At 38.8% G+C, this 26,455-nt stretch overlaps 1 protein-coding gene across 7 annotated transcripts in view; it reads left to right on the top strand.

Annotated features, from left to right (window-relative positions):
* Positions 1 to 26,455, top strand: part of LOC149119659 (uncharacterized) — a 149,407-nt gene that overhangs the window by 45,859 nt on the left and 77,093 nt on the right. The window contains exons 3-4 of one of the 7 annotated variants that reach the window (XR_016228380.1): positions 1,939 to 2,230; positions 3,181 to 3,322. The exons of 3 other annotated variants lie outside the window; for them this stretch is intronic. The gene's annotated coding sequence lies outside the window, so the exon portion shown is untranslated. Of the gene's footprint in view, positions 1 to 1,303; positions 1,342 to 1,938; positions 2,274 to 3,180; positions 3,323 to 26,455 lie in introns of those variants that run through there. 3 more of the 7 variants (XR_016228381.1, XR_016228383.1, XR_016228385.1) reach the window with 3 other exon arrangements.

Here is a 26,455-nt window from a genome sequence, read left to right as displayed (position 1 = left end):
GAAGCCAGGAGCCAGGAACTTCTTCCATGTCTCCCACGTGGGTGCAAGGGCCCAAGGACTTGGGAAGTGGTAGGCTTAGGCCTGGGGAGAATCGTCCTTTTCTAGCCATGGCAGTTTCCTCAGGGTAGGTCACTGCCATTTCTTCAGGCAATGTGGAAGGAGGTAGGTAGAAAGGCTGATATTGCTGTGGGTAGTGGTGGGGAAGCTTATTTCCACTTAGGACAGGGAAACCACTTTTGTTGAGCATGTTGAGAAGAAAATATTAAATCTGGAAACGTTAAAATTTTAAGAAGAAGCAAAGCAACAATGTGAAATTCTGTATCCACTGTAAAAGTAATTGATAGGTTCAACAGGCAGAAATTGAATGAATGGATTAACATTGATCTACTGGATCTAATTTATACAACACTAGAATACACATTCTTAAGTTCCCTTTAAACATTCAAGATAGACCACATTTTGGGTTATACAGCAAAGCAATATTTTTTTAATTGGACATCATTTAGCATATTCTTAAACCACTGTGTAATTAATCTAGATCATTAGAAATATTACTACAACATCCTCATGCACTTGAAGATTAAATAGCACACTTACGAACTAGTACTTGGATTGAAGAAGTCTCACTAGAGAAATGAAAATGTATTTTGAAGTAAGTAAATGAAAATAAAAGTACAACCTAGCAATCTGTGTGATGCAGCAAAAACAATTCTTAGAGGGAAATTCATGGCAATAGATATATTTGTTATAAATGAAGAGAAATGTAATGTCAATAATGTAAGCTTCCTACAGGCAATGAGAAAAAGAAGAAATAACGCAAATTAGGGTGCAAATCAATGAAATTGAAAATGGGAAATTGAGTAAGTCAATGAAAGACAAAGCTAGTTGTTAAGATGAATAAGATTAGTAAATCTTTTGCCTGCATAACCACGTAGATATATATACACACACTCACATACTGTGGAGAGAAAAAAGGCACACATTACTAATAGTATAAATAAAAGAGGTGTAATCACTTCTGTTAATATTAAAATCCAAAATTTATTAGAGAATTTTATGAATAACACTGTTCTCAACTATTTGGGCATTTACATGAAATAGATCAATTCAGTCAAAGAAACACACTGCTGAAACTGACACAAGAAGAAGCATCATCCAAAAATCCAAATAGGCATGTACCTATAAAAAAATGAGCTAATAATTTATAGCCTTTCAAAATGACAGCACTGGGAAGAGATGGTTTCACTATATATTCTACTAAACATTTAAAGAGAAATGATAATATCTACAAATTCCCCCACAGAGTGAAATCTGAAGGAATGTTTCCTGCTATGAGGTAGGTGTGTGGCTTCATTTTTTTTTTTTTTTTTTTTTTTTGAATGAGGGTATCCAGTTGTCCCAGCACTATTTGTTGAAAAGACTAATTTTTTTTTTCCTTTTTCTCACTGAATTGCTCTGCAAATCCTGTCAGGATCAGTTGACTATACATGGGCAGTTTTGATTTTGGATTATCAAATCTATTCCGTTGACTGATATGTCTGTTATAAACATATTCCTTATAATCATAGTTTATGGAGAATTTTAACATTAGGAATAGTGAGTATTCCACTGATTCTTTTGTGTATTCTAGGTACTTCCTATTTTCTTAAGAATTTTAGTGTCAACTTTTTAAATTCTATAATGAATTCAACTGTAATTTTTAAAGGAAACTGCATTGAATGTGTGGATTAATTTGGGGAAGATTGTCATCTTTCAATATTAAGCCAACTGTCCATGAATTTGGGATTTATTCCAATTTAAGTGTTTAATTTCCTTCAATTTTGAGTTTTCCGAGTATAAACTGCTTTGACTAAATTTATTCTTAAAAATATTGTGCCCCATGAAACCTCTGTAAATGGACTCTTTTTTTTTTTTTTTTTTTTTTTTTTTTTTGGACAGGCAGAGTTAGAGAGAGAAAGGTCTTCCTTCCGTTGGTTCACCCCACCAATGGCTGCTATGGCCAGTGCTGCACCGATCCGAAGCCAGGAGCCAGGTGCTTCTTCCTGGTCTCCCATGCAGGTACAGGACCCAAGCACTTGGGCCATCCTCCACTGCCCTCCCGGGCCACAGCAGAGAGCTGGACTGGAAGAGGAACAACGAGGACAGAATCTGGTGCCCCAACTGGGACTAGAACCCACAGTGCTGGCGCTGCAGGCGGAAGATTAGCCTAGTGAGCCGTGGTGCTGGCCAGGTAAATGGACTTTTTAAATGTTGACATCTGCATACTCTTTTCCTTCTCTAAATGTCCATTTGACATCTGCATACTCTTTTCCTTCTCTGTCTAAATGTCCATTTGTCCATCTATTTTGATATACATATACTTGTATAATAGAATTCTTCCATGTTTTGTTAATTTACATTCCAAGCTAATTTATGAGTTTCCACGTCCCTTACCACAAAACAACTTTGCAGATTTCTACTTAATGTAATGGTTATTACTTGTTTGATATGGCACTTTACTAAAAAAAAAAAAAAAAGTATTTGATCACATGTAAAACAGTATATTTTGATGTGTTTATTTTTTCTCGATTTTTTGGTTAGTTGATTGATCAAGTCTTTGGTCCATTTTTTATTTTTATATTTATATATATTAAATATTAATTTATTTACTTAAAGTCAGAGTTACACAGAAAGAGAAGGAGAGGCAGAGAGAAAGAGAGGTCTTCATCCGCTGGTTTACTCCCCAATTGGCTGCAACGGCCAGAGCTGCACTGATCCAATGCCAGGAGCCAGGAGCTTCTTCTGGGTCTCTCACGCAGATGCAGGGGCCCAAGGAGTTGGGCCTTCTAATACTGCTTTCCCAGGCCATAGCAGAGAGCTGGATTGGAAGTGGAATAGCCAGGATTTGAACCAGTGCCCATTTGGGATGCCAGCACTGCACCTGGCGGCTTTACCTGCTACGCCACAGCACCGGCCCCTATATTTATATTTTTAAAAGATTTATTTATTGATTTGAAAGTCAAAGTTTCAGAGAGGCAGAGGCAAAGAGCGAAGTCTTCTCTCTGCTGGTTCACTCCCCAAATGGTTGCAACAGCTGGACATGGGGCTGATCCGTGGTTGGACCCATCCAAAGCCATGAGCAGGGCTCCCATACGGATACAGGGGCCCAAGGACTTTGGCCATCTTTTATTGCTTTCCCAGGCCATAGCAGAGAATTGAGTTGGGAATGGAGCAGCCAGGACTAGATCCGGTGCCCATATGTGATGCCAAAATTGCAGGAAGTGACTTTACTGGCTATACCACAGCGCGGGCCCCATTGGTTCATTTTTATCTGGTAGGGTATTCTTTTTTTTCTTTTTAATTTATATTTTTCATTTATTGTATCAAGTATATTCATAATTTCTAATATATCTGTACATATGTATGCAGATATGTATATATGTTTATATATTTTTATAAACTATTTGTTATTGAAAAGTGAATGGGATGGATTTAGAAGCTATGTCTTCTACAGTTCCTAGCAAATTTTTAAGCAATCAGAAATTCATCTTAGGAATTTCCAAGCAATAATATTTGGTCCCAAAAGTACATTTGAGCACTGCCAGTGTGATTAGGAGGGGTGTGGCATGTTGTGGTGAAAACTGATGCCCATGCAGTTCTTGTAGACCTCTGAAGTTAACTGTGCTGATAAACAGCTCTTAATGATTATCATTCCATCCAACAATATTTTAAGAAAGCCCATCCTAAATTGCTTTGGATCAACAAAGCCCATTTTATCCCCTTCTAAATTGTCTGTTTCCTTTGAGGACCAGAAATTTATTTTACTTTCCCAACAGTGTTGATGCTAAACAGTTTTTAATTGCTTATAAGCAGAAAAAATCCAATAAGAAAACAAGAAAAATAAATTATGTCTTTAGCTCTGGTGAAGAATTACTGAAGGTTTGTTTGCTTTCTTGATCTTAATGTTGCTGCTGGGATATGTCATTTCATTTTCTTAAAGTCTGTTAAAAGCCATTGTAATAAACTGTTTAATTATTCAATGCATTTGTGAGAATAAATGCTGTCAATTTAAATAAAAAATGTTAATGAGGAATTGAGTTTATAATTCAGTTGTTTGGAATGTCATACCTATATTTTCCAGGAAGAATTACTTAAAACTGTTATTTTGGGTTAGGTGGGAGTTTTGTCTACATGGTGCTTGCTTTGCAGGATGAGTTACGGATTCTTGGCAGCCTCCACAGAGATTTCAAGGGGAAGCCTGTGAGACCAGGCAGAGCAGTCCTACATGGCTGGAGTCCTTGCATGGAGCTATATGTAATGATACTGTGAGAGTGATATTGAGGAGGAAACCTCACAGTAGTAGAGGTGCCAGCCACATCAGACATCCATCAACAAAAGCTGCAAGCAGGGTGGCGGGCTAGCCTTGAAAAGCCATAGACATCAGCTTCAGGGAGCATCCTCACAGGGCAAATACCAATAGCGGCATCGAGGCATGGAATCTTGCATCTAGACTTTGAAATGATGTTTTGGACAAAGCAGGAACCCAGACAAAAATGGTTTCAGGAGTGGAATCCCTACAAGCAACTTTTACCATGGCAATGCTTAGTGGAGCTGCAGAGACGAGACTCCTATCTGCAAAAACTAAAACATGGGCTGTGGCCAGCAAAGCTGTAGGGGCCAGGCTGCCTAACTTTTGGGAGTCTAACCCCAATACTTCTAAGAGTGCCAAATGTGAAGTTTTGGAACTTGAATGTTTGCCCTGTGGAATTTTAGTCTTGCTTTGGCCCAAATAATTCTTTTTTTCCTTCCTTCCCTTGATTGGAATAGAAATGTATCTCCATGGCCTGCCTTACCTTTGGATCTTGAAAGTGCATAACCTTTTTTTTTTTTTTTTTTAATTTTAACGATTTTATTTTATTTATTTGAGAGGTAGATTTACAGACAGTGAGAGGGAGACAGAAAGGTCTTCCATCCGATGGTTCACTCTCCAAATGGCCACAACGGCTGGAGCTGTGCCGATCAGAAGCCAGGAGCCAGGAGCTTCTTCTGAGTCTCCCAGGGGGTGCAGGGGCCCAAGCACTTGGGCCATCTTCCACTGCTTTCCCAGGCCACAGCAGAGAGCTGGATTGGAAGAGGAGCAGCCAGGACTAGAATCAGTGCCCATATGGGATGCGGGTGTGTAGGTGGAGGATTAACCTACTGTGCCACAGCGCTGGCCCCACATAATTTTTTGATTTTACAGGTTCACAGCTAAGAGAATTTGGAGCATTAGAGGAGATTATGGTCTATGCACTTTTTTTTTTTTAAATTTATGTTTGTTTGAGAGAGAGCTACAGACAGTGAGAGGGAGAGATAGAGAGAAAGGTCTTCCTTCCATTGGTTTACTCCCCAGATGGCTGCAAGGGCTGGAGCTGCGCCAATCCGCCAATCCGAAGCCAGGAGCCAGGAGCTTCCTCCAGGTCTCCCATGTGGGTGCAGGGGCCCAAGGATCTGCTCATCCTCCACTGCTTTCCCAGGCCACAGCAGAGAGCTGGACTGGAAGAGGAGCAGCCGGGACTAAAACCTGTGCCCATATGGGATACCGGTGCCGCAGGTGGAGGATTAACCTACTGCGCCACAGTTCCGGCCCTGGTCTATGGACTTTTAAATTAATGTTGGACTGAGTTAATATTTTGGGACTTTGAGACGTGGAATTGATTGTGAGAAGGATTTGGATTCTGGGGCACCGGGGGTGAAATGTTACGGTTTAATTAGCATTTGTGTTCTAAAGACCAATGCAGGTGTTTAAATGCTGATGTCTTTTTTTTTTTTAAATATAATTTATTTCAAAAAGTAATGGAGAGAGAGATGGTCACAAGGGTTAGGGCTGGGCCAGGCCAAAGTCAGGAGCCTAGAATTCCATCTGAGTCTCCCGGATGAGTGGAGGGGCCCAAGTACTTTAGCCGCCTTCTCTGCTTTCCCAGGCCCATTAGTAGGGAGCTGGATTGTAAGTGGATCAGCTGGGACTCCAAGCAGTACTCTAATATGGGCTGCCTGCATTGCAGCTTAACCTGCTTTACCACAATGTAGACCTCATAATTCTGAGGTCTGAATGTTAGTTGTTGATGGATTGAGAATGAAGATCTGCTCTACTTGGGGTAGCTGAGAGGTCGGTGGGGTGGTGTCACTCCCCGTCTTCGTGGAGGAACGACACTAAACCCTGCCTAGGCTTCATATCCGAGTCATGGCACCATTATGTCGCTCCCCCTCTTCGTGGAGGAACGACACAGGACCCTGCGCTGTTCTTTCGTCTGCTCGGCCCTCCTCAGGTTTGCTGCTGGTTCTTCCCGGGTTGGCTACCGTCCCTCCCACCTCCGTGGAAGGGCGGTTCCCCCGCCACTTTCCCCACTTCCGTGGGGGAGCGGCACACCGCCGGCCGGCTCTCTTGGGGGCTGCACAGGTGTTCCTTCAGATAGATGTTCCCGGTGCATGTTGTCTCTCTCCTCCTTTATAGTCCTCTTCCACCAATCCCAACTCTGCTACCCACACGCCGAGTACGCTGCTCTCCTCCAATCAGGAGTAGGATCAGCTCCTGGAGGTCATCACTCAAGTTGGCAAGAGGCAGCTGCGTAGAAGCTGTTTCCTCCTCTCCCAGCGCCATATTGTGGGAGAGCAGATGCATAGAATAAGTCTTAATTCCAGTAACTTAGTCTAGTCCGAGTTGCTCCCAGTTGCTCCCCACAGGGTGGGAAGTGTTTGGGTCATTGGGGTTGTGCCCTCAGAGTGGCTTTTGCAAGAGGTTGGATTATTAGTTGAATTCAATTTCAGATTAGGTTCTCTCGTTTTCTCTCTCTCTCTCTCTCTCTCTCTCTCTCTCTCTGTGTGTGTGTGTGTGTGTGTGTGTGTTGGGTGGGCGGGTTTCAGGCTTACCATGTAATTGTTCATTGGCATCTGTCATGTGGAGCTTCAATCACCAACCCTTGGGGCCACTGAACTGTAACCTCCAAACTATAAACTTCTTAAGCTCCTCTCAGGTATTTCAGTTAAAGTAATGAAATGCAGACTAAGACGGATATTATGTTTGCTTTAAAGGCCTTGAGATTCAGGTTATATAAATAGCAGTTTTTTTAAGGTACTTTAAAAAAGCTGACAGAATGGACTAAAGATAAACTTCTCAGATACCACATAGAAGATCCAGTGTTCTGACCACGTTTATTTGGAATAACCATTAGAAATGGTCCATATTGCTCTGTTTACCAAGAGTCATGTACTCATATATAAAATTAAATTGTATTTTCACTTTTATTTATTATAAAGTATATTTGTGAACAATAAAATTTATAAGTAAGGCACAGATTACTCCAAACTCCAGAAAGACTTTGGTTCATTACAGAGGTACTCTCACCTATAAATATTAAGATATAATAAAGATATTCAGACTCTGAAAAATCCCAAAGTATTGTAATTAAACAGAAAATGTGCAATTTACTTGAATTTAATATTTTACTTTTTACTTTATTGCACACTAATTGCCTTTTCCTTTATCTGTTAAAGCTGTTTTGAGTCATTGAGAAAATACTAATGTTTGTCAGTAGGGAATAACAGAAAATGAATTTTCACATTTATTGAATTCCTTCTTAGCATATATGGTCATTCGTTTTTAAGAATGTTTTCCATAGCACCAACTAGCAATTATGACTATATACTAATATGGTTTCTAATGGCAGCTTGCATTAGGATAGTGTCCAAATTATATAGCTCTAGTAAGTGCTGCATTTTATTGTTCATTTTAAGACTGAAAAATGGTTATACAGTTCAAGCTCAATATTGAATCCTTTGCATTTGTCTTTTTAAAAAATATACTGAAACATAGCAAAAAAAAAATCCATAGGGAAGATAACAGCATTAAGACTTTGATTTAGCCATGTTGCAAATTATATCGCATGATTTGTTGCACAAATTACACATAATTTGGCTAATTACTAAACTATTTAACCCTCATTTGCTTATCGACAATGTACAATCTTTCTATTTACATAAATCAAAATAAAGTCGGGAAATGAATGCAGATAATATAGGAAATGATTGAATACAGGATAGATCTTGGCCACTAAGCATCCTTTTATTCTGACTCATGACCTTATTTACATTTAATACATCTCAGTGCAATATGTTTTTCAAATGTTAAATGATTGGGAGAAGTGATTAGATAGCTTCTCATTTATGAACAATAAGTGAAAATTAATTGAGATAATTTCAGGTGGTTAGGCTGAGTTGATATGTACGAATTATATAATTCTTTTTAAAAATTGAGCTGTAAGATTGCTTCAGAGTAAATCATTTTATTTTAGTGCAAAGTTATATTTAAATCCATGTGTAGTTTTTGTAATATACACTTCTGTGAGCTTTTTGAAGGCCCTTCCTATAAGTTAAGAAGCCTTATACATATGTACATTGCATTATGTACATTATATCATTATATAATTCAATCTGGGTATATTATCCTAAAAGGTGATTATCATAGATATTTACATTTTATAAATGAGGTAAGATTTACAGAAATTTGAAAATTTGTCCAAGATCATTTTGTGACAAGATATGATTATGAATTTTTTATATGTGCCACTTAATTATATATTTTAATTACATATATATATTATATACATATATAATCTGTAATATGTATTCAATGCTAAAACTATAGCTGAGAATAAGAAAAAGAAAGCCTCTGATTTTATTTATTTATGTATTTATTTATTAAAGATTTATTTATTTCAAAGGTAGAGTTCCACACTGAAAGAAAGAGAGGTTCATCTCCAAATGGCTGCAGTGGCTGGAGCAGAGCCCATCCAAAGCCAGGAGCTTATTCTGGGTCTCCCACGTGAGTGCAGGGGCCCCAGGACTTGGACCATCTTCTATTGCTTTCCCAGGGCATAGCAGAGAGCTGGATTGGAAGTGGAGCAGCAGGGACTTGAACAGGTGCCCATATGGGATGTAAAGTTTAAAGGGAAGCACTTTTTAAGTAATATAATTAGAAAAGTGTGAAATCCTGTAAAAGCTACCTCAAGGAACCATGAAGTCTGAAGTCTAAGGAAGACAGGGAAGAAAGGAAATGATGATAATATGCAGATTACGGCATGGATATTGGCTTTTATTCTGAATGCAATGAAAATCCTTTTGTAGGGTGCTGAGTCATATTATGTGATTTAGGTTCTGTAAAGATAATACTGACTATGTAGAGAGCTCCTCCAAAGATAATGGAAAATATTTGTATGTACAGATTTGGGAGTGAAATTATAGTTCAGTTTTAGCATTGTTGAATTAGCATTGCCTATTAGACATGCAAATGGTGATCTTGGGTGAGTAATTGGAAATCAAATGAAGATTACTAAAGAAAATCAACAAATTATATTTGGAGCCATGGGAGTGGAGGCGATCACCCAAGGGACAGTGCACAGATGAAAAGAAAAATGGAAAGAAATACCAGGAAAGTTTAGCAGAATTTTTACAATTGTTTAATATGCACTTGAGAATCAATGACAAAAATTTTCAGTGAATCCCATCAGTATTGTTGTGCGATTATTCTCCAACATCATCCAGATAGTTAGTAATTAGCTATAATGGTATAAAATGTTTGAGAGTGAGTACTTGAAGGTAGGACTATGAGACTGTGTATCTAAATCTGAATGGAAGACAAGATAATTTGTTGTGAGATGCAGGATGTCAGAAGCTAGGGTACTAGTTTGTTTGTTCCATATGATTTATGTGATAAACTAAAATATCTGATGTACCATTGGTTTTGTTTAGGTCAAGAGGTGTCTACAGCATGGAGAATTTGCAAGTAGTAAAATCTGATGATGTATTTTAAAGGAGCTTACATTTTAAGGAAGGAGAGGACATTTGGAAATGGCAAGAAAGCCATCTAATTTTCTTTTCTTAAGATTTATTCATTCATGTGAGAGGCAGAGCCACAGTGAGAGGGAGAGATAAAGGGGTCTTACATGTATTGGTTTACTCCTCAAATGGCCTCAATGGTTGGAGCTGGGCCAATCTGAAGCCGGAAGTCTGGAGCTTCCTCCAGGCCTCCCATGTGGGTTCAGGGCCCTTAACACTTGGGCCATCCTCCACTGCCTTCCCAGGCCACAGCAGAGAGCTGGATTGGAAGAGGAGCAGCTGGGACACGCATTGTTGCCCATATGGAATGCTGGTACCACAGCCAAGGTGCAACCCACTATGCCACAGCGCAGGCCCTGCAAGTAATCTAATTTATTGGTAGGCTTTGGCATAATGCAGTTGAGTGTGCAGAGGGTTCTATTTGAGAAAAAGATCTTTTGGAGTGTAATAAAGTTAAAGGAATGGGATGAGTATTTGGCACAGTGGCTAAGATGCCACCTAGAATGCCTGTACCCAGTGTCGGAGTGCCTTGGTTTGGTCACAGTTTCACCTTCTAACTAATGCACATCCTGGGAGGTGGAAACCATTTATTGTGGGAAGTCTCCTATAGATTTCTCCTAAACCAGACTTTCTCTGTTTGAAGACTAGATGTACTGTTAATTCACATATTACAACACATTAAGAACAGAGATCCTACATGGGGAGCAAGTGCACAGTGACTCCTGTTGTTGATTTAACAATTGACACTCTTATTTATGACATCAGTAATCACCTGAGGCTCTTGTCATGAGCTGCTAAGGCTATGAAAGCCTCTTGAGTTCACCAACTCCGACCTTATTCCGACAAGGCCATAGTCAAAGTGGAAGTTCTCTCCTCCCTTCAGAGAACGGTACCTTCTTCTTTGATGGCCCCTAAGTACTTTATACTTTCTCTGTCTGTGTGGACCATTTTGTATATCACTGATAATTTTTGTTCATTTAATTTGCATTGTTTTTTTAAAGATTTATTTATTTAGTTGAAAGAATTAGAGAGAGAGAGAGAGAGAGAGAGATGTCTTTCATTTGCTGGTTCACTCCTGAGATAGCAACAATGGCCACAGCTGCGCCAATACGAAGCCAGGAGCTTCTTCAGTGTCTCCCACATGGATGCAGGGTCCCAAGGACAAGGGACCTACTGCTTTCCCAGGCTATAGCAGAGAGCTTGATCAGGAGTTGAGCAGCTGGGACTCTAACAGGTGCCTTTATGGGATGCCCACACTGCAGGCGGAGGCATTACTCCCTAGCCACAGTGCTGGTCCCACATTAATTTTTCAAGAAAAGTTTTATTAAGCAATGGTAGAGATTAGCTTTTACAAAGTTATCATAGATGCTTCATTAGAGTTCAAATTGTGTTATTTTATTCACTTAGTTTGGTCCTATATATGATTACATTCAGAATTTTTCACTGAATATTTTTGAAAGCAGTATCTACTATCTTGAGTGTTTATAATTTAGAAAATGTTTTATCAAAACTCTTATTTGGAATATTGCTACAATCTAAAAATTGATTTGTTGGTGATAACTTAACTAATGCCTATCTGGCAATATCTTGTGTTGGTGATATGATAGCTAATATACATTGTGCTCTTAGATGTCCATATATTAATGTTTATTCATCATAACCACCCTATGAGTCAGTTATTGCTATCTCAATATTAACCCTTCACAGAAAGTAGATTGTTTAATAACTTGGTTAAGGTCTCCTATTTAGTAAGTGGTAGAGCAGGGATTCCAAGTTAAGTTGTTTATTACTCTATTCTATAGGGTCCTTAGAAACACAGATCAGAGAATGGTAGCAGACCTTTTATAGTAAGTAGATGTACAATAATCCCCCCCAAATTCAGTAAGTTTGTTTGTTTGTCTGTTTTCAGAACAGAATGTAATTATTATTCATCCATAAAAAGTACAGACTCCACATAACCACATAACTCTTGCTTTCTTGGAACAAAAAACAGGATATAATAGTGAAATCAATAGAGAGTCAATACATAAGTTTATTCTTTGTCCAATCACTAACACTTGTATCATTAAATTTTTTTATATCTATATATCTTTTAAGATTTATTTGAAAATCAGTTAAATAGAGAGAGAGAGACAGAGACAGAGAGGGAGAGGGAGGTCTTCCATCTGCTGGTTTACCGCCTAGTTGGCTGCAATGGCCGGAGCTGGGCCAATCTAAAGCCACGAGCTAGGAGGTTCTTCCAGGTCTCCCATGTTGGTACAGGGGCTCAAGGACTTGGGCCATCTTCCACTGCATTCCTAGGCCATAGCAGAGAGCTGGATCGGAAAAGGAGCAGTCGGGATTTGAACCGGAGCCCATATGGAATGCCAGCACTGCATGCGGCAGCTTTACCCTCTATGCCACAGTGCCAGCCCCTATATCCATATATTTCTAATTAAATTGATATTTCTCAAACTTGCAAAATGGGAGTCTTGATACAATATAGATACCTGGATTCATTCCTTAGAGTTTCTGATTCACTGATCTAAGATTGGAACCAAGAAATATTAATTTCAATTTTTTAAAAAATATTTATTTATTTATTTGAAAGGCAAAGTTACAGAGACAGAGGTAGAGGCAGAGAGAGAGGTCTTCCATCTTCTGGTTATCTCCCCAAATGGCCACAACAGCTGGAGCTGGGCTGATCTGAAGCTGGAGCTTGGAGTATCCTCCAGGTCTCCCATGCAAGTGCAGGATCCCAAGCACACTGGCCATCCTGTAATGCTTTCCCAGGCCATAGCAGAGAGCTGAATTGGAAGTGGAGCAGCAGGGACTCAAACGGGCACCCATATGGGATGCTGGCACTGCAGGCGGCAACTTTACACACAATGGCACAGTGCCAGCCTCAAGAAATTTTAATTTTTAACAAGATTAGATGGTTTTATGATCTGGGAAGCAATGGTCTAGATTGTAGGTGAAAGAATTTTGACTCTGTAGAGATGTAAGAACATACAAGCATATTTTTATCATGCAAATTTGTAGTAAAAAAGTTTCTGGAATCTTGATGCATGATATCAAGTGCCCAGAATGAAGTAATTCACGTTGCTGTTAATTATTTCCTAAAGAGAATTCTACTTTGTGTTTTAGCAGTTACTCCGTACCTTGCCTTCTTTAATTGTATTCTGTTTTTTCTTTTGTATTCAGTATTAATTTTCTTGAAGCTGTTCACTTCTGAGTTAAGACACATTAGCTATATTTCAAACAACATTGCTTGGGGATTCACTTTAGGATTGGGCTAATAATATAAAAATTTATAATGTTATTGGTGATCAGCACCATTGTATTTACCTTCATCTTTCCACTCATGGAATCAGAGTATAGAAGCAGAATAGTGAAGGGGGAAAATAGAAAATTAAGCTTATGGTGAGGGATTGGGCATTTGGGACAGTAGTTAAGGTGCCACCTTGGAAGTTGCATCTCATATTGGCTTGCCTCTGATCTAGATTCCATCTTTTTGCTAATGCACACAGCAAGTGACACAGCATATTATGGCTCAAATAGTTGGATTCCTTCCACCCACCTGGTATACTCAAATTTACTTTCTGTGCCCCTGGCTTCTGCCTGGTTGAGTCCTGGCTGTTGCAAGCATTTGGGGAGTGAACCAGTGCTTGGAGATGCTCTGACTCTGTCTCTCTGCCATTCAAATAAAATGAAAGCAAAATGAAAATTTCAAATTTAATTTAAGAAGCATGTTTACGTTTCTCTATCCAAAGAAATAAATACTCATGTTAAGCCTCAAACCATGTTTCAGATATTGGTGGCCAAGTACCACAGACCATAGGTTGGGGAAAAATGGACTCAACAGTCAGAACACTGTTGAAGCCCTTGCTCTACCCATGCAGTCATATAACCTGAAGGAGTTCTTTTCATTTGCCACCTCAGTTTTGCATCTGTAACATGGAAATTATAACAGTTGTGCCTGATGATGGATTTGCTGCAATGATCAAATCAAGGTGAAGCTATGCCTGACATTTACTGGTTACTTAGTAAATGCTGACCAATGTGAAAAATCATCACAGACATCATACCTGAAACAAAGGTCCTTAGAAATATAAAAAGAAAATTATGGCAAAAGCGTTTCAAAAACATTTAAACTAATTTAAGCACTGGCCTAAGCTAGGTCAGGCCAAAGATTATCATTGCTTATCAGATAAATAAATAGAACATTTTTTTTTTTTAAGATTTATTTATTTGAAAGGCAGAGTTACAGAGAAAGAGGTCTTTTATCAACTGGTTCAATCGTAAATGGCCGCAACAACCGGGGCTAGGCCAGGCCAAAGCAAGTAGCCAAGAACTTCTAGTTCTCCCAAATGGCTGCAGGTGCCCAAGCACTTGGGCCATTTTCCATTGATTTCCTAGGCACATTAGTAGGGAGTTGGATCTGAAATGGAGCAGCCAGGAGTTGAACCAGTGCCCATATTGGATACTGGCTTTGCAGGTGGTGACTTTGTCCACTACACCACAGTGCTGGCCTCTAAAAAACTGTGTATTATATCTGCAGTATTCCCGTCAGCACACACAATACACAAACACTGTGAATCTGCTATGATTACAACTTGCTGGTAAATAATCCAGGTGTTCAGAGAATCTGTGTCTACCTTCCATGCTAATATTTTGTAGTATTATTGCTACCAGTATCAGGTAGTTTTCTTTTGGCATTATGTTTCATAATTGAAATAAATAATATGTTTAGCTGAGACTATTGTCCGTATAGTTGAATCAATATATATGGTATCATGATTAGATACATCTGCTAAATATATCAAAATTAGATACATCGGCTAAAATTCCTTTATAAAACTTAAACATTATTAGCTGGAAGGTGAATTACATATAGATCATGAGGACAGTGATGACAGGCAAAATGCTTGGAAAAAAACATTAGGAAAGTTGTATATTTTTCATTTAAATTTAAATATAATTCAAATCTTATTGTAAGCTACATTAACATTTTAATTGATGGGGACTTGTCATGAATTATTTTGTAAAGGAAGTTGCCTTATAAGATGCTTTCTGCATTATAATAGGTTTTAGAGAAATTATCTGTGTATATTTTTGTTATGGAATAATCACATGTAAAATCCAATCTTTTAATACATAGAGTATAGGTGCACATTATTTCACAACATATCTCTTGAAATTTTCATCTTCCATGACAGATAGTCTTTATTGAGTAGCAACTTCCCATTTCCCCCTCCCTACAGTGCCTGGAAACTACCGTTCTGCTTTCTGCTTCTATGAGTTTCATTATTGTATACATCAAGTAAGTCGAATCATGCAGGATTTGTTCTATGACTGGTCTTCCATCTGCTGGTTCACTCTCTAAATGGCCCCAACTGCCTGGGCTGGACCAGGCCTATGCTAGGAGCTTCTTCCTGGTTTCTCACATGGGCACAGGGACCCAGGCACTTGGGCCATCTTTTGCTGCCTTCCCAGATGCATTAGCAGGGAGCCGGATTGGAACTGTAGCAGCCAGGACTCAAACCAGCACCCATATGGGATGCCAGCTTAGCAGGCAGCAGCTACCTACTACACAACAATCACTCTGTCATAGTGATTTAAATTGCAGTATTGTTGCTTTGTGAATTGGAATATGATTAAATCTTGTAGGGCTGTACAAATTCTGTATTTCATGCCACAGACAATATTTTTCATCCTATCTTAAAAAGCATTTTAAAAATGTGTACAGATACCAAGTGAGCATCAAGGTCAAATGCACTTATGCAGTTACGATGCTTCATACACAAACTGAAGATGTTTATCACATATTAAAAGATACACTCATATGACAGTGTACATTATACTGAACCCTAAAGCATCTTGGCACAAACAGGTTATACATGTTTATGTAGTTTAACTTGATGGGATGATACTTTGAACAAAATGCTTTGCCTAATTTTCAACCAGGTTACTTTTTTGCTATTGAGTTATAAAAGTTCCTTAAATATTTTGGATATTAACCCCTTAGTAGATTTATGGTTTGTGAATATTTCTAGCATTCTTTAGGTTGCCTTTTCACTATTTTGATTGTTTTATTTGCACAGTTGCTTTGTATTTTTATATAGTCTTATTTGTCTATGTTTTAAATTCATTGCCCTTGCTTTTGGTGTCATATTCAAGAAATCATTGCTATGATCAATGTGATTTCCTCCTATATTTTCTCTTGAGAGTTTTATAATTTTAAGTCTTTAAGTGTTTAATCCAAATTGTTTTTTGTATATGGTGCAAAAAAGGTAGTTTTATTTTTTCACATGATATCTATTTTTCTGAACACCATTGTTGAAGAGACTAGTTGGTACCCTTGGGAGTTATTTCTGTATCTGTACATGTCCATTTATGGGATTTCTATTCTATGCTGTTGGTCTGTATGTCTTTATTCCAGTTACATAGAAGTTTTTAATTTTTTAAATGGTACATAAAAACTGCACATATTTATGGGGTACCATGTGATGTTTTAATATACAGTTGAGGGAAATTCAAAAAGTTCTTGGAAAGATGGAATTAAAAGTTAACTTTGGGAGTGGGCATTTTGTGCTGTATAGTTGCTTGGGAAGCAGACATCACATATCATAGTGCTTGTGTTTGAGTCCTAGCTGTGTTTCTGTTCCAACTTCCTGCACAGATGATGGGTCAAGTATTTAGGTTCATGTCACGCTCATGAGAGAACTTTATTGAGTTCAGGGCTCCTGGCTTCAACCTGGCCCAGTCCCAGCTGTAGTGGGCATTTGGGGAGTAAACCAGTAGATGGAAGATCGGTCTCTCTCACACTCTTTGTCTGCCTTTCAAATAAATAAATAAACAAATAATTTAAAAATTAGTTTATCTTGGTGCAAAAGTTTGAAATACACAAGTTTCTCATGATGTACATTTTTCCATGGACATTTTGCAAGTCCCTTTTATAATTATACACATTCAAATTTGAGTAAACATGAAGCACCTCAAGCATTTTTTATTTGTGGTTACAACATTGAAAAATGTTATTCTATCTTTTTTAAAAATGTATACTATATTGTCATTATCTGCAGTTAACCAATTGTGCAAGAGGATGCTAGAAATTATTTCTCCTCTCTAATTGTTATTTAGTGCTCATTGGTCAAACTTGACTCATTCTTTCCTCACTCTACTCTTCCTAGGCTTTGGTAACCATTTTGTATTCTGAGCTTTTATGAATGCAGCTTTTTTAGATTTTACATATGAATGAGTTCTTTTGGTATTTGTCTTTCTGTGTCTGGCTTATTTTTTTAACATAATATCCCCTGGTTCTATCCATGTTGTTGCAAATGCTAAGATTTCATCCTTTCTTTTGCGTGAATAATATTACGTTGTATATCCATGACATTCTTATCCATTTATCAGTTGGCTATTATGAATACTATGTCATATGATGTGCCATAAATATGGGAGTGTACATAGCTAATCCACATACTACTTTTATTTCCTTTGACTTTGTACACAGTATTATTGTTGAACGATAGTTGCTGTCGCTCCCCGTCTTCGTGGAAGAACGACACAGGACCCTGCGCTGTTCTTTGGTCTGCTCGGCCCTCCCCGGGTTTGCTGCTGGTTCTTCCCGGGTTGGCTACCGTCCCTTCCACCTCCGTGGAAGGGCGGTTCCCCCTGCCACTTTCCCCACTTCCGCGGGGGAGCGGCACACCGCCGGCCGGCTCTTTCGGGGGCTGCACAGGTGTTCCTTCAGATAGATGTTCCCCTTAGATGTTCCTGGTGCATGTTGTCTCTCTCCTCCTTTATAGTCCTCTTCCGCCAATCCCAACTCTGCTACCCACACGCCGAGTACGCTGCTCTCCTCCAATCAGGAGCTGTTTATTGGTTGAACTGGAGGCAGCTGTGTAGAAGCTGTTTGCTCCTCTCCCAGCGTCATATTGTGGGAGAGCAGATGCATAGAATAAGTCTTAATTCCAGTAACTTAGTCTAGTCCGAGTTGCTCCCAGTTGCTCCCCACAGTTGCGTTTTTCGTTTTTTGAGGAATCTTCATTCTGATTGTACTAGTTTAGATTCCCTCTAACAGTTTGTAAATGTTCTCTTTTCTGCACATTCTTTCCAGTACTTACTATATTTTGTCTTTTATCCATTCTGATTGGAATTAGATAATATCTCATTGAGGCTTTGATTTGCATTTCTCTGATGCTTTAGAGTATTTTTTTGTATACCTGTTAACTATTTGTCTTCTTAGAGAAGTGTTGATTTAGGGTGATTGCCCAGTTTTTAGTAGGATGGTTTGTTGTTTTGCTACTAAATTGTCTTTGTATATTCTGTATCTTAACCACGTCAGATGTACAGTTTGCAGATGTTTTTTCAGAATCTGTAGTCTGTCTTTTCACTATGTTGATGGCTGTACAGAAGCATTTTAGGATAATTTCATTTGTCTAATTTTACTTTTGTTTCTTGTACTTTTGTAGTTGTAGCCAAAAAAATCTTTGCCCATTACCTTGTCTTCAAGTGTGTCCCCCTTTTTTTTTTTTGTTACTAATAGTGTCATGTCTTGTATTTAAGTCTTATCTATTTAGAATTGGCTTGTGTATATAATGAAAGAAGAATATATTTTCTTTTTCCTTTTGTTTTTAGATATCCAATTTTTTCACTCTATTCAATTATTTTAAAGATTTATTTATTTGAAAGTCAGAATTATAAGTATCACACCTGCTGGTTCTCTCCTTATGTGTCTATAACAGCCAGGGCTGGGCGAGGTGCAAGCCAGGAGTCAGGAGCTTCATCTGGGTCCCCTACAAGGGTAGCAGGGGCCCAAGCACTTGGGTCTTCTGCTGCTGCTTTTCCCAGGCCAGTAGCCAGGAGCTGGATGAGAAGTGGAACAGTCAGGACTTGAACTGGCACCTACACGGGATTGTGGCACCTGCTAGGCCACAATACCTACCCCTCGGTCAATTTATTGAAGAGTCTATCCTTTTTCCAATGTGTGTTCTCAACCAACTTTATTGAATATTATTTGGCCATAGATGCATATGTTTATTTCTAAGCTCTGTACTTTGTCCCATTGTTCCATTTGTCTATTTTATGCAAATACTGTATTGTTTTGATTATTGTAGTACTGCAGTGTATTTAATGGGCTTTTTTTTTTTTTTTTTTCATTTTATTTTAAAGACTTGTTTTATTTGAAAGGAACTACGTCTTGATCTTCTACGTGAATGTACTTGAGCCATTGTCCCTTGCCTTTCCAGGTGCATTAGCAGGGAGCTGAATCAGAAGCAGAGCAGTTGGGACTGCAAGCAGTACACATATAGGATGCTGCTGTCACTGAGGGGAGTTGCTGTCTGCTCTGGTGCCTCAGGCCAGGCAAGGGATGCAGTTATCAAGGCAGCTTGGCTAGGCCCCGTCGTGGTAGGGGATTGGCAGCAGGTCAGTAATATCAGGGACAGATTCTGGGCATCAGGCTATAGGGAGTGAGGAATGGGATAAGTTGTCTGCTGTGGGCATTAGATTCCAGGCTATGAGATGTCTCTATGGGGAGCACAGTATGGAGTGCTGCCTGCGTTGGACTCAGAGGCTAGACACCAGGCATTGCACCCAGGGTCTGAGATTAGAGTAGGTTCCAGGTTTTGAGTCCATGGTCATCAAGTCCAAGTCTGAGTTGGGAGATACAAGACTGGCGCACATGCCCTCTAGGGCCCGGGGTTTTCCCCTGGGAGCCTGGGTCTCGGCCCCAGCACGGTACCGTTGGCTAGGTGGGCTCCTTTCATGCCCATTTCGCTCTTTGTGTGGCATATCAGAATGTAGACGAGGACGATCGGTACCACCATGGCCAGGCCTCTGAAAGAGCATGCTCAGTAGCACCGCGTAGCTATGTTGTGGCTGATGGCACTTCGGCATGGGCACAGACCAAGTGCCATCAGCCTGGTAGGTGCTAGTCTGTGCCACAGTTAGGCTTTCGCCACTGTCACAGCTGAAATGAATGGTGGGGCTCAATGTGTACCTGATGCCCTTCTTATTCCAGCTGCTTCGGATAGAGCCAGCCACAGGTCACCATAGGCTGCAAGCTCTGTACTTGGAACTGGTGCAGCTGCTCTGTTGCCCGGGGGGCCCATGCTCAGGCTCCCGGTGGCCAGAGTATTCAAAGTGCAGAAGTGGTTGTAACCACACAGTTTGGCCACTTCTGCCTGGCTGGGGCTGAGAGTGGCCTTGCTGGGAAAAAGGGACCAGAAGTTGAGGTTGTGCTTGGGCCAGTATAGGAAGTTATGGACCAGGAACAACAAGTCATACATGAATAGGGAGGAGCCATTGTCGATAGTCCAGTCAGCTTCAAACTGGAACTGCCATTGGGCACTGATGCTCAGGGACAGGACCCACCGGCTGCGCAGGTTGAAGTTGTCCAGGGGGTTGATGGTGAGCTTCCCAAGAAGGCTGCACATGTAGGTCAGGAACTTCTCTGGCAGATGGACGGCCACATTCAGGAGTGAATCCTGGTCGCCAACCACCAGGCCAGCCCTGATGCCAATGTGACTGGTAGCCACCCACAGGAAGTCAGGTAGTGTGATGCCTTCTGCTTTGTTCTTACTCAAGATTGCTTGGGTTACTTAGGGTCTTTTTAGTCCATATGGATTTTAGATTTTTTTTTTCTAATTCTCTAAAGAATATCATGGATATTTTGATGGGAAGTACATTGAATCTGTAAATTGCTTTGGGTGTATGGTCATTTTAACAATATTGATTATTACAACCCATGAACACAGAATATTTTTCTGTTCCTTTTTTTTTTTAAATATAGCATTCTTTTTTTTTTTAATTTTTTAATTTGAAAGTCAGTTACACAGAGGAAAGGCAGAGAGAGAGAGGTCTTCCATCCGATGGTTCACTCCCCAACTGGCCGCAATGGCTGGAGCTATGCTGATCTGAAGCCAGGAGCCAGGAGCTTCTTCTAGGTCCCCCATGCAGGTGCAGGGGCCCAAAGACTTGGGCCAACTTCTACTGTTTCCTAGGCCACAGCAGAGAGCTGGATCAGAAGTGGAGCGGCCAGATCTCAAACTGGCGCCCAAATGGGATGCCTGCACTTCAGACCAGGGCATTAATCTACTGCGCCATAGCGCTGTCCCCTATTTTTCTATTATTTATGTTCTCTTTAATTTTGTTCAAAAATGTTTTCATTGTACAGATCATTATTTCTTTAGTTAAATTTATTGCCTGGTATTTTATTTTTGAGACTATTGTAAATGGCATTGATTTCTTGATTTATTTTTCAGATAATTCACTAAAGCATGTAAAATGCAACTGATTCATGTATGGTGATTTTGTATCCTGAAATGCTGAATTTGATTACTAATTCTAATCATATCTTAGTGAAATACTTGGCTTTCTACATGTTGATCATTTTATTTGTAACCAATGACAAATTTGATCTCCTTTCCAGTTTGGATGTTGTTTCTTTCTCTTGCTTGATTGCTCTGGATAGGCCTTTGAATAATATGTTGAATAAATGTGATGAAAATAGTCATTCTTGTCATGTTCTAGATCTCAGAAAACTGTATACTTTTCCACAGTCAGTATTATGTTAATGGTGGGCTTGCTCTCTGTGGTTTTTATTATGTGGCAGTATATTCTTTCTACACATAATATTTTTAGAGTTTTCATCATGATGGATGTTGAATTTTATCAGATTTTTTTTCCTGCATCTGTTAAGCTGATCACATGGTTTTTATTCCTCATTCTGTTGATGTATAACATTTATTGATTGACATTTGTTGAAGTAGTTGCATTCCTGGAATGAAATCCACATAATGGTAGATATTTTAGTGTGCTTTGGATTCAATTTACTAATACTTCCTTTAAGAATTCTTCAGGTAAATTGGCCTATAGCTTTCTGTTTTGTGGTGTTATTGTCTGGCTTTGATATGAGGGTAATGCTGGTTTTCTACAATGAATTTGAAAGAATTTCCTGTTCTGTATTTTGTACAAAATTGACAATTGACATTATTCTGTAGAATGTTTACTTATTTGAGATGCAGAAATATGGAGAGATAGGGGCTAGCGTTTTGGTGCAGTGGGTTATGATTCCACTTTAATGCCAACATTTCATATCAGAGCACTGATTCAGGTCCTGGCTTCTATGCCTCTGATCCCGATTCCTGACCATGTGCATGGGAAGGAAACAGAAGATGGCCCAAGTACTTGGGCCCCTGCCAGCTATATGGGAAACTAGGTTGTAATTCGGGCACAGCCTGGCTCAGACCTGACTGTTGTGGCCATTTTAGGAGTAAACAAGCATATGGAAGATCTCTCTCTTCCTCCTCTCTTCCTTTCTGTCACTCATCTTTTCCAAGAAATAAATCTTTTTTATACAAGAAATATAGAGAGAGATAGGAACACACACACACACACACACACACACACACACACAGAGATTGGTGGGGTAGTCATACAGGTAGAAAGTCTCCATCCATGGATGGTAATCTCTAAATGCCTGGAATGGCTGGGACTGGTCCAGGCTAAAGCTGGGGGCCAGGAACTCAATGCGTTTCTCGTAACTGGGTGGCAGTAAACCAGTCTTAAGCCTTGCTGCCTCCCAGTGCGAACATTAATCAGAAGCTAGAATTGGGAGCAGAGCCAGGACTTTAGTCCAGGTACTCCCATGTGGAATGTGGGGATCCCACAGCATCTTAACCGCCAAGTCGCATGCCCATTCCAGTAATAGGTGTTCTTTAAATGTTCGTTAGAATTTAGCAATGAAGTCATCTGGTTCTGAGCTTCCCTTTGAAGGGAGACTTCCATCTGCTGATTCACTCCCCAAATGGCCGCAAGGGCCGGAGCTACGCCCATCAGAAGCCTGGAGATTCTTCTGGGTCTCCCACGTGGGTGCAGGGATCCAAGGACTTGGGCCATCTTCTACTGCTTTCCCAGGCCATAGCAGAGAGCTGGATCAGAAGTGGAGCAGCCAGGACCCATTTGGGCAGCGGCTTAACCCGCTATGCCACAGTGCTGGCCCTCTATGAGTTTTAAGACTTCTATTTTTGTAAAAAATTACCTTTGGAATTTTAATAGAGGTTGCATTGGGTTTGTAGATCACTCTGGATCTTATGGGCATTTTAACTGTGAGATTTTCTAGTTTGTGAATATAGGATATATTATGTCTTTAATTTCTTTTTAGTAACCTTTTGTAGTTTTCATCATTTAAATCTTTTGCCTTTTGGCTAACAACACTATTAAGACTTTTGTTTCTTTTGATGTTAACAAATGGGGCTGCTTTTTAAAATTTCTTTTGTGGATCATTTATTGTTAATATATGGAAACACTGGATTGATTTTCTTTGTTGATTTTGTATCTGAAAACTTTGAATTTATTTGCTTTAACTTTTTTGCATAGAACATTTAGTGTTTTCTAAATATAGAAAATGTCATCTGCAAACATGTTTCTTTCCAGTTTTGATACTTTTTAATTATTATTATTATTACTATTTTTGCCTAATTTTTGTGTGTTGGTCTTCCCATACTGTGTTGAATAGGAGTGGCAAGAGTGGGCATTGTTCCTCATTTTACAAGAAAAGCTTTCAGTTTCTCATGTGTATGTTAGTAATGTTCTTTTGTATTTACTTTTTATTATGTTTATGTGATATCTTTCTAGTTCTAGTTGGTTGCATGATTTTATCATGAAAGGATGCGGAGTTTTGTCAGGCCTATTTATATCTAGTGATGTTATGTGAATTTTGTCCTTCACTCTGTCAGTGTATGTAGTCTATTACACTGATTGATTTTTGTAAGTTGAACCATCCTTGTGTCCCAAGAATAAGTGAATAAAATCCCACTTGGTGATGGTATATAGCATTTTAATATGCTATTGAAGTGATTTTCCAGTATTATATTGAATGTTTGTGTATACACACGCACACACACACACATACACATACATTTTCATATTTTTGGTTTCTAGTACAATTTTGTTTTTAACCTGCCCTTATATGAAGGAAATAATTGTCTGAGGAAATAAATTTAGAAGTATTTCCTTGTCTTCAGTTTTTGGGAAGAGTTTGAGAAATTATGACTTTAATGGTTTGCTAGAATTCTCCAGTGAAGCAATCCATTTCTGGACTTTTGTTGGGAGGTTTTTGATTACTGATCAATATCCTTTTTAGCTATGGCTGTGTTCAAGTTTTCTGTTTCTTCATAATTCAGTCTTGAGTGAGTAGAATGTTTCTAGGAATTAATCTATTCTAAGTTATCTGCTTTGTTGGCATAATTTATTCAAAGTTTTCTCTTCTAATCCTTTTTGTTTCTTTGACATTAGTTGTAATGACTCTTCCTTATTTCTGATTTTATTTATTTTCCTTTTGTTTTTCTTAGACCACTTAATGTTTTTTTGATTTATGTTTTCAGAACATCACTCCTTAGTTTCATTGATTTATTTTTTTCTATTTGTTTTTCTATTCTCAATTGGATGCATTCCTACCCTAATATTTATTTTCTTCTTTCTGCTAACTTTGGGGTTGGAATTTTCTTTTTTTCTATCTGCATGAAGTGCAAAGTTAGATTTCTTTTTTCATTTGAAAGCATTTAAGCCATTTAATGTTAACATCCTGCTTTTGTTGCATTCTTTCTGTTTGTGTTGTGTTTTTTATGTTTGTTTTTCTCAAGATATACGATTTTCTTTTTAATTTTCTTTAAACCATTGATATTTTAGGAGTGTGTTGTTTAATTTCCACATATCTTTATATTTTCTTCTTTCTGCTACTGGTGGCTAGTTTCCTTTTATTGCCACTGCAAAAGATAATTATATAATTTCAATTTTCTTAAATTTGCTAAGATTTGTTCTGTGGCCTAACATGGGATCTGTCCTGGAAAATATTACATTTGTACTTGAAGAATGTCTTTTGTTACTATTTTCCACAATGTTCTGTATATATCCAGTAGACTCATTTGGTGTATAGCATTGTTCAAGTCCTCTGTTCCCTTATTCACCTTCTGTCTAGTAGTTGTATCCATTATTGAAAGTTGTTTACTGAAATCATCTACTCGTATTGTGCTTTGTCTATTATGCCTTTAATTGTGTCATTGTTTTATATATTTGGATGCTCCGATGTTTTGTGCATTGATCTCTATCTTTGTTATATATTCCTTGTGAATTTTATATATAATGTGCTTTGTCTTTTCATAGCTTTTGAAATTGTATCTATTTTCTCAAATAAATATGGCCACTCCTTTTCTATTTGGTATGAGAGGCATGCATCACTTAATTATGGGGATACACTCTCAGAAATGCATTGTTAAGTAAGTTTATTCTTGTATATTGACATCATAGAATGTATGTACACAAATGGGTATGGTATAACCTATTACAAACCTAGGATGTAGAGCATATCTTATCTCCTAGCCTACAAACTTGCACAGAATGTTTACTGAATACCATAGGTAATCATAACACAACAGTGGTTGTTATGCATCAAAAATTATTTATTTGAAATGCAGAATTAGAGAGGGAAAGAGAGAGAGAGATCTTCTATCTGCTGGTTCATTCCCCAAATGGCCATAATAGTCAGAGCTGGGCTAGCCTGAAGCTAGGAGCCTGGACCTCCCTCCAGGTCTGCCACATGGGAGGCAGGGATCCAAGCACCTGGGCCATCTTCCAGTGTGTTCCCAAGTGCATTAGCAGCTAGCTGAATCCACAGTGGAGCAGTCAGGACTTGAACTGGCCTCCATATGAGATGCTGGCTTCACAGGCAGCAGTTTAACCCTCTGTGTCACAACACTGGCCCCATTAGTCTTTGTTGTATATCTAAACTATTCTGTCTTAGCTCTGAAATGTAGGCTGTCATTTCAGTTAGCTGAATGAGTCTTCTATTATAAGAGATCATTTCATATTTTAAGCTTGTGTTAAAAATTAGAAAATGGTAGATATATTGTATAAGCTGATTATATGTTCACAATATGTGATTGTTTTAGATTCAGAGAAACAAGAAAATTTGTACTCAGTAGTATTTATAAATATGTAATCTTTACTGTTGAGTAAAATGCTTTTGTTATTTAATAACAATACCTTAAAGGAGATCACTCATTTATTAAAATATGATATAGTACCCTCAGTCTTCTGAAGCACAAAGTTTTTATTTGTGTGCTTGTGGGGAAGAATAGGTAAAAGCAGACTGTCAAGTTTTGTGTAATGCCTCGGTTTTACATCACTGCGGTCTCCAGAGGTCCACACCAATAGGAAGCTGGAATTAAGAGCTGGAACTGGGCATCAAACCCAGGTACTCTTACCTGAGACTGCTCAATAAGTAGGCTAACCCTCTGCCTATTTGGTTGTATTTTTGAAACTTGAAGGATAATATATATTTTTTCTCCAATAGTAAGAAATCCATTTCTACTGAAGTAAGTTATAACTTTGGAGAAATTAAATGGGTTCTCCCATCTTTCAGATAAAACTTTAGCAAGAGCTTTGATGACCTGTGTGTGTGTGTTTCAAGATTTATTTGAAAGGTAGAGTTTGAGAGGGAGAGACAGAGAAGGAAAGATTATCTATTTGCTGGTTCACTCCCCAAATGGCCAAGGTGGCCTGGGCTGAAGCCAGGAACCAGAAACTCCACCTGGGTCTCCCTCATGGGTGGCAGGAG

Source organism: Oryctolagus cuniculus, chromosome X (genome assembly GCF_051225735.1).
Source record: "Oryctolagus cuniculus isolate XC-2025 breed Fujian yellow rabbit chromosome X, ASM5122573v1, whole genome shotgun sequence".
In the NCBI taxonomy this organism is placed as follows: domain Eukaryota; kingdom Metazoa; phylum Chordata; class Mammalia; order Lagomorpha; family Leporidae; genus Oryctolagus; species Oryctolagus cuniculus.
This window is presented reverse-complemented; position numbering and strand designations above follow the sequence as displayed.